We start from the raw sequence: 14,896 nt of genomic DNA, 5'->3' as shown, positions 1-14,896 counted from the left end.
TACATTTCTACCATTTCCGGGAGGTGATCCTGTGTATCCTATGATTGAGGGTCCAAGTTCTTCTGTCGGCATGGAGGAATTCCTTGAGATGAAGAGGGCCAGAGATCAGTTGCTTACAGAGAAAGCTGAATTGGAAATGAATGTGGCTCGAATTCAGACGGCTAATCAGGAGATTAAAGTGAAGATGGAAGATCAAGGCAAGCGACATGCCCTAGAAGCGAAGCGCTTTGAGATGGATACTGCTTATTATGGGAAGGTTAGCCAAGCCTTGGCATCGTCCAACAGGGAGCATGACATCACGAAGGAGAAGCTAGCCAGAGCTACAAAGGTCATTGAGGATGAGAAGAGGAGGCAGATTCTCGTAAAGGATCAGAGAGACGACAGAGTCAGAGTTCTCATTGCTGAGTGGGAAGCCAAGCTGAAGGCCAAGGAATCAGAGAATGTGAAGATTGTCGCCGAGAGAGATCATTATATGGCAGAGAGAGATCATTACTTCAGGCAGATGAAGATTCACCAGAAAGAGGTGGGGAGATTACAGCAGGAGAATACCGAGCTCAGGTTCGCCGTTGAGTTCGCAAAGATGGAAGACGAGGTAGGGCCATCTGTGGGACCCTCATCCAGCTAGATCTTTCATTTGTTGTGGATTACCGTCAGGCTTGTTGACGGAATCTATTTGCTTGTATTTTCTTTCCCGATTCTGGAGATTGGTATCTGGTTTGATGTATGACTATGGCACTTTTTGTGCGTTTTGTTATGTGATGGTTGTTTTCAGTCGATGATTGATCTTCAAGCTTTATTTGCTTTACTGTATGCACTCACACAAGCACACACATGGTTGGGGGTATCATGCTAAATCATATATCTCTGATCTGTATGATGAATCAAATGCTGAATAACAGAATATTGATGCCGGGTTGTTATTTGTCTCGATGAAGCCAGGATCAAGAGACAAAGTGTTCCTCATGTGGATAAACATTGCATTCATGCATAATAACTTGTTTTTTGTTTTGCAGATGTCAGTTTTTAACCTGTTTTGATTGACGCAGGAAGGATGAATCCGCCCAACGACGATATGCTCGAATTGAAAGAGATGGTGAGGGATTTGTTCAGTGTTGTGCAAGGGCTTGCCTTGGGGCAGAAAGCCATGGCTGAAAGATTGGAAAAGATTGAGAAGTGGCTAATGGTGGAGAAAGTTCTGGGAAAGGCTCCGCCATTCGAAGTAACAAATCCCTCTGTCGCTAGGATAAAGAAACCCCCTAACGGTGGTCAGCTTAAGAAGGAGGTCGAGCTAAATGGCGTGCCAGCAAAGAAAGAACGTGGTAAGGATCGCTATCACCCTTATACGTCCACTGCGACTGTTCCAGTTGGTTATTCAGCTGCACCACAGGGATATCCGTCACCTCACCCGGGAGCACAGAGAGTTGGGAACCAAGTAAGAGGAAAGGGGGTTGATCGTCAATTTGATAAGCCACCCATACCGTATGCTCTTCTGTTGAAGAAGTTGAAAGATCTTGGAATGGTACAATTGAGGACATTAGTTCCACTAGGACCTGATCAGAGGCCTACCAACTACGATGAGAATGCCAAGTGTGAATTCCATTCCGGTGCATCTGGGCATAACCTGGAGGGTTGTAGAGCTTTTAAGCATGCTGTCCAAGATTTGGTGGATTCTAAGGCTATCAATTTTGCGTTGATGTCGGATGTTAATGCTAACCCCATACTGATGCATGGCCCTATGGGGGTGAATGTGATGTCCAAAGACAAGAGGAAAATAGATGAAACGAATGGGGATCAGTTAAAAGCTCCAAGGCCTGTGGTCCCAAAACCTCGGAAGAAGGAGGGAGCCTTCCCTAGTGTTGATACTTGTTGTGCGGTCGTCGCCGCAGAGAGGGGTGTACTGATGGGGGATATGACCCAGAAGATGAAGGGGGTGGAAATGGACGGTGGAAAATTTGAAACACCCAATCTGGTAGCTGGAGCTATCAAGGTGAAAAATGCCATCGGTGTTGGAAAAGAGAAAAAACCGTCCGTGTCTTCTTACAAACAGGCACTGGAAATGTTGAGAAATGGAGGGATTCCAGGTTGGGGAAAAATTATAGGCATTGTGGTAAAGTCGGATATGTTTGGGATTGGCTATCAGCCAGGTCAAGATTCGTCTGAGCAGAACAAAGGACGTCGTTCGTCGTTCACCTTTGTCAGTGCTGGAATGTTGGATTCGGATCACGCCTGTGCGGTAGGTGGAGAAACTGACAGTGACTGGGAGATTGATCAATGGATAAGATCGTGCGTACCAGGAAGCTGGAAGGCTTGAAAAGGAATCAGCACTGTCACTCATCCGGAAGAGTAATGATTTCTGTTTTGATTTTATTTGCATGAAAGCCATACGTTTTGCCCGAAACGTAATGGTCCATTGTAAGGGCCACATCATGTTTAAAATTTGCAAATTCTGCATCATGAATAAATGGATGTTTTTCAGTCAAAAAATGGTGTTCCCTGTTTTTCATTTATTTTTGCAGTTTAAAAACAAATAAAAATGGCAATGTTTATTTTCATTTTTCTTTTTGTGTTTTGTCTCGTTCCGACTTCGAAACAATAATTCTCCGGATCTCGTTGATAACAATTTGGTTACACCTCTGTATGACTTCGACAAACCGATCTATCATGCCGAAGAAGAAGGCGAAGAAGATTGTGATCCGCTGGAATTAGCCAGGTTGTCAAAACAAGAGGAGAAGGTGATTCAGCCGCATGAAGAGCAGATTGAGATTGTTATTCCGAGTACCGCCGAGGTCAGGAAGGAAGTGAAAGTTGGGGCCGCTTCAGAGGCGAGTCGAGAGCAGAATGGTAGTCCTGTTGAAGGGACATGTGGATACCTTCGCCTGGTCATGTCAGGATATGCCAGGGACGGATACCGACGTTGTTGAGCACAGGCTACCATGGAGGAAGATTGTCCTCTAAAGAAGCAGAACGCCAGTGCCTGTATCAGAGAGCCATGGTGACTTTGTTTCATGATATGATTCATCATGAAATCCAATGCCATGTTGATGACATGATAGCAAAGTCCCTAACAGAAGAAGGGCATCTGGCAGACCAGGGCAAGTCGTTTGACCGATTGAGACAATTCAAACTGAGGTTGAATTCGAATCAGTGCACTATCAGAGTGTGGGGCCGGTAAGCCGATGGGGTTCATTGTAAGAGAGGAATCGAGGTTGGTCCTGCTAAAAAATAAAAAAAAAATAATAAAAAAAAAATAAATAAAAAAAAAACAAAAAACAACAAAAATGCCTGAACCGAGAATGGAATGAGAGGTTCATGGTTTCCTAGATAGATTGAACTACCTGTCATGGTTCACATCTCATCTAACAGCCACGTGTGAACCTATATTCAGATGAAAAAAAAAGATCCAACGGTCAGGTGAAATAATGATTGCCAAGGGGCATCGAAAAGATAAAAGATAAGTGGCAGGAACCTCTGGTTCTGATACCTCCTATGGAAAGAGATTGTTAATCTGGAACTTGACAAGCCTTCGAGGGGTCTACGAGGTGAATTGGGTCAGCATGACGAGTCTCGTCGAAAAGAGCATGCAATTTACCTTAGCAAAAAGTTTACCGACTGTGAAACAATACATTCACTGCTCGGGAAAACTTGATGTACTTTGGCATAGGCTGCTCGCCGACTGAGACAGTATATGCTGGTTCATACCACTTTGTAGATTTCGAGATGGATCTGATCAGGTAGATTTTTGAAAGAGCCAGCAATGACCGGACGGGTTGCGAAAGGGCCAATGATTTTGATTGAATAGGACATACAGTATACTTCTCAGAAAGCAATCAAGGGGAGTGTATTGTCTGATTACCTCGCCCAGCAACTCGTGGAGGATGATCAACCGATGAAGTTTGAGTTCCCTGATGAGGGCATCTCGAGGTGCTCTAATCGAAAGATTGAGAGTAACCGACCCGGAGGAGGGGCCTGACCCTGAATCCGAACGGATTCTGATGTCTGATGGGGAGGTTAAGGTGAATGAGCTTTTGTTGCCCGGATAACGTTTGAATACACCGATGGTGTGATTGAGTAGGAAGCTTGTATCCTGGGTATCGAACGTCGGTGCGTACGTCTACTGGGGCAACTCCATTCTCATTGGTATATGGGATGGAGGCGGTATTACCTGTTGAGGTTCAGATTCCCTCTCTGAGAGTCCTGATGGACGTGAAATTGCAAGAGGCTGAATGGGTAAGGACCCGGTACGAAGAGTTAAGCCTGATTGAAGAAAAGAGGCTAGCAGCCATCTGTCATGGGCAGTTATACCAGCAAAGGATGAAGCGTGCTTTTGACAGAAAGGTACGACCTCGGGTATATCATGTAGGTGATATGGTGTTGAAAAGGATCCTTCCTCCTCAAAACGATCGAAGGGGCAAACGGACACTCAGTCATGAATCCCCAGCATGGTCAAGAAGGTTTTCTCTGGTGGAGCCTTGTTGATAACGACCATGAATGGCGAGGATTTTCCATCCCCTGTGAATGCGGACGCAGTTAAAAAATACTTCGTATAAAGAGACCCGCTGGACGAAAAGAACAAAATAGTCCAGGCAAAAATGGGCATCCCGGCGAACCAAAAACAGAAAGAAAAGGTTCGGGCAAAAATTAGGGATAAAATGAAAAATTGTACACCCGGCAAGTCGAAAACCTGAAAAGGCGACTTGGGCAAAAATGGGTATCCCGGTGGACTGAAAACCTGAAAGGGCGGTCCAGGCAAAAGAGGGATTGAAACGAACAACTGCGTCTAGCATGATCGTTTGCGCTTTGGTTAAAGCATCATGGATAATACCCGGTAGGGATCAGTTGGAATCGTCTTGTTCAGAAGGCAGAAGCACGGAGAGTCTGAGGACATATGGGGTGTAACCGAGTTGGAACTCGATGAGATCACGGGTTTCACATTGCCATTAGGATAGATTTTTCCTTTTGTGTGCAATTACCTCTTTTCAGGAATTGCTTCCTTTTGTATTGCTCATTCGAGCCACACTTTTTCAATCAATAAAATGCATATTCAGTCAAATAATTTTTGTTTTTGTTTTTCATTACCGCTTTGATTGCAAAAACATTCGATTATTTTGATAAAGAATTTTGCATGTTAAGACATACAGGTTCCTTCCAATGCATGTTTATAAGATTGAAAGCTTGAAATCTTATTTGGAAGGTTGAGTGACCCAAGTGTTGAAATCTTGACACGCCTGGGGCACGGTTTTATCTGACGATCTGTTTTGCAGGAACTGTTAGATATTTTTCATTCACTTGCAGGTTGTGATGTGGAAGCTTTGTAACAAATCCCCAGAGAGTTCGCTCAGGAACGAAGGTATGGGAGAGGATGACGAGGAGACGTTAAGACGTACGACGATCCTTGATGATATCAAGAAGACTCTTCAAAATCGGAAGATTAGAAAGTCTGTAGAAATTCCCCGCAGGGTTCGATCAGGAACGAGTGCATGAAGGGATGACGAGAAAACGTTGAGACGATCAACGACCTTTGGAATTAACCAAGAAGACTCTTCAAAAGTCGGAAGATTGAAAAGTATGTATAAGTCCCAGGAGTACGCTTTCCGTCGAGCGCGGCGCGACCTTGGAATACAAGATGATGGAGCAGAAAAGGTCCAAAAGAGTCTGGGAATTCTCAAAAGTGGAAAGCTGATACGAGTTTGGGAGGTGGATACCATGGTTCGACGAGTCGACGGGTGTTCTATACCAACTTTTCTCATTTCCCCAGCGGGATCCCCAAGCAGAATTAAAGGACCAAATCCCTAGCAGATCCAAGGTCTGTGGATTCCCCAGCCGAATCAGGATGGTTATTCCCGGCAGGTTTACAATGATGTTTCTTCAGCAGCCAGACCTGAAGGTTGCTACTCCCCGAGTGGAGCGGGTTTCAATGAAATATATCTCCAACAGTGTTCCTTCTACCAGTGGATTGGACGAGTTTCCGTAGCAGACGGATATTTACATCCCCAGCTGAGTGGATTCTATCTATGGATTGCATGGGTTATCCCCAGCTGAGTTGATTCTACCTATGGATTGCATGGGTAATCCCCAGCGGAGTGGCATTCGCTTCCCTAGCAGGGTCAGGATGGTTATCCCCAGCAGGTGTCAAATTGATGTTTTCCCCAGTCGCCAGGTCTGGAGGTGGTTGTTTCCCGGTAGAGTATCAGTGAGCATTTCCCCAGAGAAGTCGTTGGGTATCTGTGAGGGCTTCCCAAAGCAGAGTCGGGATTGATATCCCTAGCAAGTTGAAGACTGTTGTATCCCCACAGAGTGGTGGTGGTGCGTATCCCCAGCAGTTTCTCGAGCGGATTGGGTGCAAAGGAGTTTCTTCCCCAGCAAGGGTTACCTTTTCCCAGCAGTGTTATTCCCCAGCAGGGTGGAGATCGGGGTGTTGACGAGTTCCTCAGCAGAGTGTCTCTTGCTCCTCAGAAGAATCCCTTGAGGGGGATGCCTTTTATGCATTCGTCATGTAGAATAAGCATAGCATATTGCATAGAAAAATAATAAATCGCGTAGCATTTCCATAATTATGGAGCATTACGCAGAAAAATCAATCATGCATCATTGCAAGCATAGGCTAGTCTCAAGCCGTGGTTACCGTTTGAGGAGTGGTTTCACTGGTTGGGGGATCAACATCAGCAGTGCAAGCATCAGTTACTCGGGCCGTGGTTACCGCTTGAGGTTTGTTGTACCCCAGTAGTGCAATACTGAAGGAAGCTTTTTCTGTCAGACAGAGATGGAGATGTGACGTGTTCAGCGCAATTCAAGCCGTGGATACCGCTTGATATTTGGTTTCACCGGATGGTGAAGATGTTACTCGGATGAGTTCAGCCTCATGACGCGATCAGCGCGATTCAAGCCGTGGTTACCGCTTGAAGATTTGGTTTCACCAGATGGTGAAGATGTTATGTTACTCTGAGGAGTTTATCATCAAGACGTCAGATCAGCAATGTTCCCCAGTAGTGCGATATTGGAGGAAATGTTTCCGTCGGACAGGGACGGAGATAACATCAGAAGACGTTACGCGGTCAGCGCGATTTCGGGGTTCAAATGGAGAAAGGGAAATATGGAGACATTTTCTGGAGAGCGGGGTCCAAATGGAGATTGGAGTTGAGGATTACATCCGGGATGAGGTCCTCAGGATTGTCTTCTGTTCATGTGTCACCTTAGACTTTGGCGGAGCCCAATGAAGGTCGTTATAGGTGTCTTCGGAAGAAGAGATGCACATGTTACCTTCCTTTTGTGAAGGTATACCCTCTGATATGTCGCCCTCAGAGTGGTGTTTGGTGTTATTTCCGACGTTGCCAGCGGAATTATCACAAGAAATTGGAGATCGGGGTTCAAATGGAGAAAGGGAAATGTGGAGACATTTTCTGGAGATGGGGTTCGAATGGAGAAAAGGAGATGTTGCGGCATTTTCTGGAGAATGGGGTTCATATTGGCGATCGCGAGTTATCGTCAGGCGACTGGGGTTCAAATCGGAGAATGGGGTTCATTATTTTGGCAAACAGGAGAACGGGGTTCAAATGCAGGGATCTGAGGATCATTTGCGCAAGAGAAAATTTCGGGGTTCAAGAAAATGAAAAATAGAGAAAATTTTGGGGTTCAAGAAAATGAAAAATAGAGAAAATTTTGGGGTTCAAGAAAAACAGAAAAAAAAGAAAAGAAGAAAGAAATAATAATCCCGAGCGGATGCGGTGATGAGGCCGACTTTCTCCATACCAGACGAATTTTCTTTCAAGATTGTGTTCTTCGCCGATTCTGACAGGCGTTGTTAATTATATCCCATCAGAGTGCAAATTGTTCGTCTGTTCTTGGTATTCAATCACTCTTCATCCTGATCATCTGAAAGCCGAGGCTATTCATATCGACAGGTTCACAGTGGATTGAATAGGGGCAGCTGTAACACCTCAAAATTTGCCCTCCTCTCTTGGGACTAGCATTAACATATTACATACATTTTTAGGTCATTAGGCATTGCATATTGCATATCATGTGGTTACATTGTGCAAGTCATCCTCACAGGTCTTGTTCAGAAGATGAGGAAGTCAAAGTGCAAGCCTAGGGTTCATTGGACTGGTCATTAATCATCTGAGGAGGTGCAAGTTCAAATTAGGGTTTCATGGTTCTCAAAGGATATTGGTCTTCATCTTGATTACAATGATACATCATCATCATCATGGTTTGATTTCATCAAGTGTTGAAGCTGATTCCTTGAGATTAGGGTTTTGACCACTGGTCAACCCTAATCAGTTGCTTTGGGCCAATCAGGGCATGACTAGGAGATGGGGTCTACAATGGAGATGGGGATCATCCCATGGTTTTATGGAGCTTATTGAGGCTAGGGTATCACCCTTGAGCCATTTCATCAGGAGATTGGAGCTCAGATTGATCTACGCATTGCCAAATTCATCTATTAGTTAAAAAGTCAACTGTGGTCAACTGTACATGATCTGATGGATTTGGAGGTGGAAATGAGTGGGATATGCCTCATTCATGTTGGAACAAGTGTTATTTGACATCTCAAAGCTCAAGAATGGAGAAAATCAAGTCAGGACAAAAATTGCCAAAAATAGAAAGTGACTTGTAATGGAAGTTTCCAAAAATGGAAAGTTTTGACCTCAAAATTACATGTCCAAGGAAGCTTCAAATGAAAAATTGTTCAACATGAAAGTTGTAGATCTTGTTCTCACCTTTCCAAAAAGTCCAAGAACTTGAAAATCCCATGTATGGTTGTCAAGTTATGGTCCAGTGAATTTCAAAAATGACCCATAATCAGGAGGGCATAACTTCCACATGGAGTGTCCAAATTGGATGTTCTTTATATGCACAAACTCCATTTGACATGTACTTTCATGGTGCATAATTGGATTTCTTCAAAAATGGTCAATGCAAAAAGTCAAATTTCAATTGGACAGTTAAATGAACCAGGGGCAAAATTGTCCAACTTGTGAAATAATGGGAATTTTTGGATGGAGATTTTTGCAACACTTCACAAATGGTATTTGAAACTTGTTGGAATACTCATAACATGCAAAGGCTTCATGGTTTGAAAATTGGCTTTTAAAATGAACTTGAACAAATGAACCAAGTGCCATCACATGTGGAAATTCTAAAATACACATCCAATGAACATGAAACAAGTGGCAATAGCTCATGACAGGTGTTTAGGAGGTGTGTGAGGTGGCAATGAGCTGTCATTAGCTGGCATGTGAAAGTACATTTTTGCCCCTAGTTTGGAAAATGACACTTATGCTAATCATTTGCATTTTGGCTAATTAGTGTGATTAAGCATGGATTAATCATGAGTATATATTCTTAATCACAACCAATTCATAACAGAAAATCATAATTCCCCAAAATCAATCTCAAATTCTTCAAATTCTCTCAAATTCTTCAAGAACACATCAAAGCCAAATTCACCAAATCTCTCTCAATTCTTGATCAAATTCGAAGATTCTTTTTGTGTTGATCTCCATTCTTCATCATCTTCAACTGTTTTTGGAAAGTGGATTGAAAAGAGCTTCAAATCACAACTGTTCATGTGAGCTCCATCAATGGTGAATCAAGATTTCCTGCATTAGAAGCTGATTCACTCGAACCTGATCATATCATTCACCTTCTTGAAGTTTGTTCTGTATCTGTTTTGGACCTACAGGCCTTGAAACATCAAAATCAACACTGTCTTCAAAATTAAGGTCAGAATTCGAGTTTCATGTTTTTTTAATTGGTCATATGCGTTGTATAGCTTGTTTGATGTAGAATTCAATGATGTGAGTGGTTTGTAAAACGGATAAACATAGAGGAAGTTATGTTGAATTTTAGGTAGAATGCCAAAACCTAGTTTGCTCGATTCGAAGGATTTAGGAGGAATTGGACGAAATCATGTTGATATTTAGAATCCTAAGAGTTAGACCTTTCCAACGCCTATCCATTTGTGGATTTTGGTGAAGGTTTCGTGTTCTTCATGTTCATGTGGTTGCTGGCAATTTCTGGAAAAAAAAGGTTGAAGAACAGCTTTTGATCCGTGTTTTCGTTCAAATGTTTAAAAATGTTGTTTACCGCGCCACTGTTTGATGTATTTACACAATTGCCATTAATGAATTCAATTAATTTATAATATACTCAAATAATTATTAAAAAATCATAAACACCTTAAAAAATTCATAAAAAATAATTGGAAAGTCCAAAAAATGTGAGGATTTTTTCTATGGATTCCAAATTCCCTGTAGAATTTTATGGACATGAATTTGCAAGTTGTGCTTGGAGAAAATTAGGTTTGACCTAGGGTTGTTTGACATGTATGTATTTTTGACACATTTTGCCATTCCTATTGTGAAATACTCATGCTTTGAAAGAAATTCTTGAAAATTTTTGTGATGATTGTGGACAGGCCAATGGTGATTTACATGTAAATTTTGTGAATTTTGGATACCTGGTGATTGAGTTATGAATTTTTGAATCTAGGTGTGACAATTTGTGTCACACCTAGTTAGGTCATCTTTCTGGATTTATTTTCATGACTTATGCTTGATGGTTTGACTTGAAATTTTGTATGGATGTTCATTAACATGTTAAGATGCTATGTGTGTTTTTCTGGATTTTTCCATTGCATTTTCAATTTGATTGGTATTTTTCATCTCTGTTGGTCAAATGTGCAAGTTCATGTGACATATGTTGGTAGATCTTGTGTGAGATGCTCATATGGTATTGAATGGCCATGAAATTTGGTATGGTGATTGTAGACGCATGATAGGACATCCCTGTTTTGGTCCCATTCATTTCTTTATTGTTTTCATGGACTTATGAATTTTTGAAGTGAATGCATGTGTTGATGTTGTGATTTGGCTCATATAATTGTGTCTGTTTTTCTTGATTTTCATTGACATAGTTCCTTTTGTCCAATTGAGCTGAAAATTGACATGCTATACCTTGAATAGGTCCTGTTTAGGTGTAAATTATTTGAGGATTTTTGGAATTGTTTTGATATGGAATTGAATGCAATAGTTCTGTTTGGACTTTGGATGTTCCATTTGACCTAGTTTGGCTTGATTTGTGCATGAAATAAATATGATGAATGATATAAACATGGGATCAATTGCTCTTGCTTTTGAATTGCATTAATTTGAGTTTGGTTGGAGATTGTTTGCTGTTTAGACATTTTTGTCACTTTTGGACCCTAGGCTTGGCCTAGTGGTCTAGTTTCTTACATTTGCTTGATTTTTCAGGATGAAAAGCACAATGCTCAAGGAGATTGAATCAAGTTAATTCAATTGAGTTTGTTGGATGTTTGTACACTAACATAACTTTGTTTTGTAGGTTGTGAAGCTTGAGCTTGAGCTTATAGCTTGCCTTTGTGGGCATTAATCTGTATAGTCTGACTGATTAACATTTGCTGTTTACTGTTTGTCTGTCTGAGTACTGATGATGCTTGATTGATTTCAGGTACATTTAGTTGCTTACAGTTCTTTAAGAACTTGCTTGCTGCTGCTTGGTTTTTAAACCACTTGAGGTAGGACTTTTATTCTTCATGTAGTCTGGAGACCCGGTCTGTTATTTGGCCGGGCAAACTGTCTGAAGTCCTCCTTAAGAGGCGATGCTTGTGATTGTTTAATATTGTGCCTAAGCAGGTGAAGTCCTCTATGAGGCAATTGGTGGAAGTTAGGGATATGCAATCTATCCCCCACTATTTTGTGTGTCGTCCCTCTGCTCACGCTGCTGTGTGTTGATGCATTGGGACACAAACCCAAGATCTTGTACTTTGTACAATCGAGTCAGAGTCTTTGAGCGTAAAAGGGTCCCTCCATTCTGGACCCACGCTCCTTTGTCAGAAGCTCTCCCTGGTCAGGGATAAGAGCTGTGAGGTCTCATCCTCACTTCACCTTTTCATCTGCTTCACCTTAGCCTCGTAATGGCAAGGTTAAGAGCGAATAATACCCATGTACAGACGACTTGCTTCGGCAGTCAAACCCATTGTTTGAGCCCACTTGATTAGTTATAGTGTGTGCTTTGTGAATATTTGTTTGACATGGTTGTTTGAAATGCTTGATGATTATATGCTTGTATGCTTGCTTCCTTCCTGGATAGGAGTAGCTTGCAGTTGTGCAAGTAGGTAGAAACCTCAACGTAGGGTAATGATGCATGACAACACTAGGCTCGAGTCCAGCTCCCTGGTAGTGTGTCTTCCCTCGGTTTCTGGCTAGATTTTCTTTCCCTTGAGGGGGAACTACATCGCCCTGATCCTTGTTCCAGACGAGGTATGTAGGCAGGTGGTCGTGCGAGACCACTCCGGGCAACCTTTTTCTTTTTTGCGTGTGTTCACTTGTTATCTGATTGTGTTTGGTTCGGATGCCGACGTAAGTCCAGTAATTGGCTGTCGGGCTCCACGTTTGCTCTTTTGAGTGTGTTTTGGTTCGGATGCTGACGTAATTCCATCCAGTGGTTGTCGGGCTCCATGTTTGCCATCTGTTTGTGCGTTTTGTGTTGTTTGGCGTGCGTAAGCCGAACTACAGTGGCTCTGATTCTCGTTCCAGACGAGATATGTAGGCATAAGATGCGATGTCCTATCGAGCTCCCTTCTCCTAACCCCACCTGCGTTCCCTGTGTGTGTGTGTGATGTCTTAGCAACCTATTCTTTATTTTAGAACGTGGATCCCGTCGAGTACGACGGACGTGAGGGGTGCTAATACCTTCCCCTTGCGTAACCGACTCCCTTACCCTTTCTCTTTGGTCGCAAGACCATTTCCTTTCCAGGTTTCTCTGAGGGTTTCCTTTCCCTATCTTGGGATAAATAACGCGCAGTGGCGGCTCTGTGTTATGTTTTTATTTGAGTCCCGCCGGTTGATTTTTCGCGGATGCGACAATTTCTATATGACTAGGGCACATATACATTCCTCTAACACTTCCATCTTCTTCAAAAGATGACCAACCACAAATATGTCCCTTTTTCGGGCACCGAGAGCCATGACGAAAACTGCCTTGTGCATTTGGTGTGCTATTTTAGGCATTTCTTCATGAAGTAAAACCTCAGCTTTGTTCGAAAAATAGGTATAGTTCTCGTCAAAGACAAAAGAACAGAGCTCATTAGTCATCTTGGGGCCTGAACAAGCCAAGAGTAACAATGACACACTTTCCAAGGTCATTAATGGAATCCCATTGGGACATGAACTATCAAAATTCAACTACACTCTTCGAGGCTTTTTAAAGAACGAATCCCTAGAAAGGCATGCTCCGTCGAATTCTTCCTTTGGGGGATCCTCTCCAATTATGTGTAGCATCGAATTCAGAGAGTCATACAGTGCAGATTGATCAAGATGGTTATGCACCTCTGACCGCAACGAAAAAGAAGGGGCGGAAGAGGCCAGATCAACACGGACCCAAGAAGTATGAACCTCATTTGGTACAGACATAACAAAAACTCCATAAGGAGAAGGAGTAGTTATCAGTGTCTTCTTCATTTGTAGCATCATTTTGTAGGAACCCATTTTATATACAAACTAAACCATAAGACACTTACTTCAAAGCATCAAGACAAAGAAAAGAGAACCTTCTACGACTCATAAAATATGTGACATTTTTCCTCTTTGGTGGCTCTATGTATCATTTCTTCTACTTCCTCGATAACTCTCCAGAAGATCCAATGCTATCAGCAAAACCCAAACCTTGCCAAAACGCTACCGGTATGTTCTTTAAATAAGTTTCCTCCTCAGACTGGTCATCAGAGAGATAGACATAGGTTCTTGATTTGGATAAAAAGTGTTTATAACTCCAGAACTTTGGAAATCAGTCAGAACATCTTGAAGGCTCGCTAGAATGAGCATCACATATACTTAGGTGGGAGACCATAGTGAGGGGCATAAACAAGAATTAATGACCCTTGAAATTCTTTATACGGTCAATATACACCTCAAACATTTTCATACCCTTCCTAAGGGAGAGAAAATATTGGCCCCACTTTGAGTCAGATGAGTTACGTTTGATATTTAAAAAATGGAAGAAACGTGTCAAGGTTGGCACACTCCTCTTATATTCACACCAATGCTGGAAGACCTTAACGTAGCCCTAGCTCACTAAATACAAATGTAAATGGGAAACCCCATGGTTATTGAGGACACCCACTTTAAAATCATTGAAGTGAAGTTGGATACCAATCCAAGTAAACAAACAATAATGAAGAGAAAGGACACATTTTTATTACATACTGCATAACCTATTATTTTCCTCTGGGGGAAGCACCCCCTAGTCTGGGAAGGAAACCACCCTGGTGAAGGCAAGATCCAGATCCCTTTTAAAAATTTTATAGATAGTTTCTAGCGTCTCTAACTCATCAAACTCTTCCTCTTCAATAGACTGGAGATTAGTCCAGGAAGAAGGAGATGACATCAAAAGGAAGCTCGGTAACATCAATCCCCATTTCACCAATTACCAATGAGGACTTGGGGACAACTGTTTTGGATCAGTCACAAACCCAAAGATGAGGGGCCATTTCTAAATCATCCATCCAACAAACAAAGGAACAAATGATACATCGCTAGTGACTAAATACTTGATCTAAGCCACTTGTCTATTTTATTTTGTCAAATATGATCAGACTTCACACATCTCACGTCGAGCCAAACGAAAGCATGTTAAATCGTCTATAATATATAAACTCTAAGACGCTTCATTTCATATATCATCTCATTTACTCTCAAACTACATTCTTGAAACTTCATTGACTTTAACATTAAGGTGCTAACTGTTGGAAAAAAAAGTAAGGCATAGAGAAAAAAGAGAAACACAATCACAACACAAGAACATAACGTGAAAACTCCAAAACTGGAGAAAAAACCACGGTCGTTGTCAATAAACAACCAGAGAAACCACTATGTGA

This window comes from Lathyrus oleraceus, chromosome 2 (assembly GCF_024323335.1).
Source record: "Lathyrus oleraceus cultivar Zhongwan6 chromosome 2, CAAS_Psat_ZW6_1.0, whole genome shotgun sequence".
NCBI lineage: Eukaryota > Viridiplantae > Streptophyta > Magnoliopsida > Fabales > Fabaceae > Lathyrus > Lathyrus oleraceus.
The sequence above is the reverse complement of the archived record's forward strand: the minus strand, read 5'-3'. Positions refer to the sequence as shown.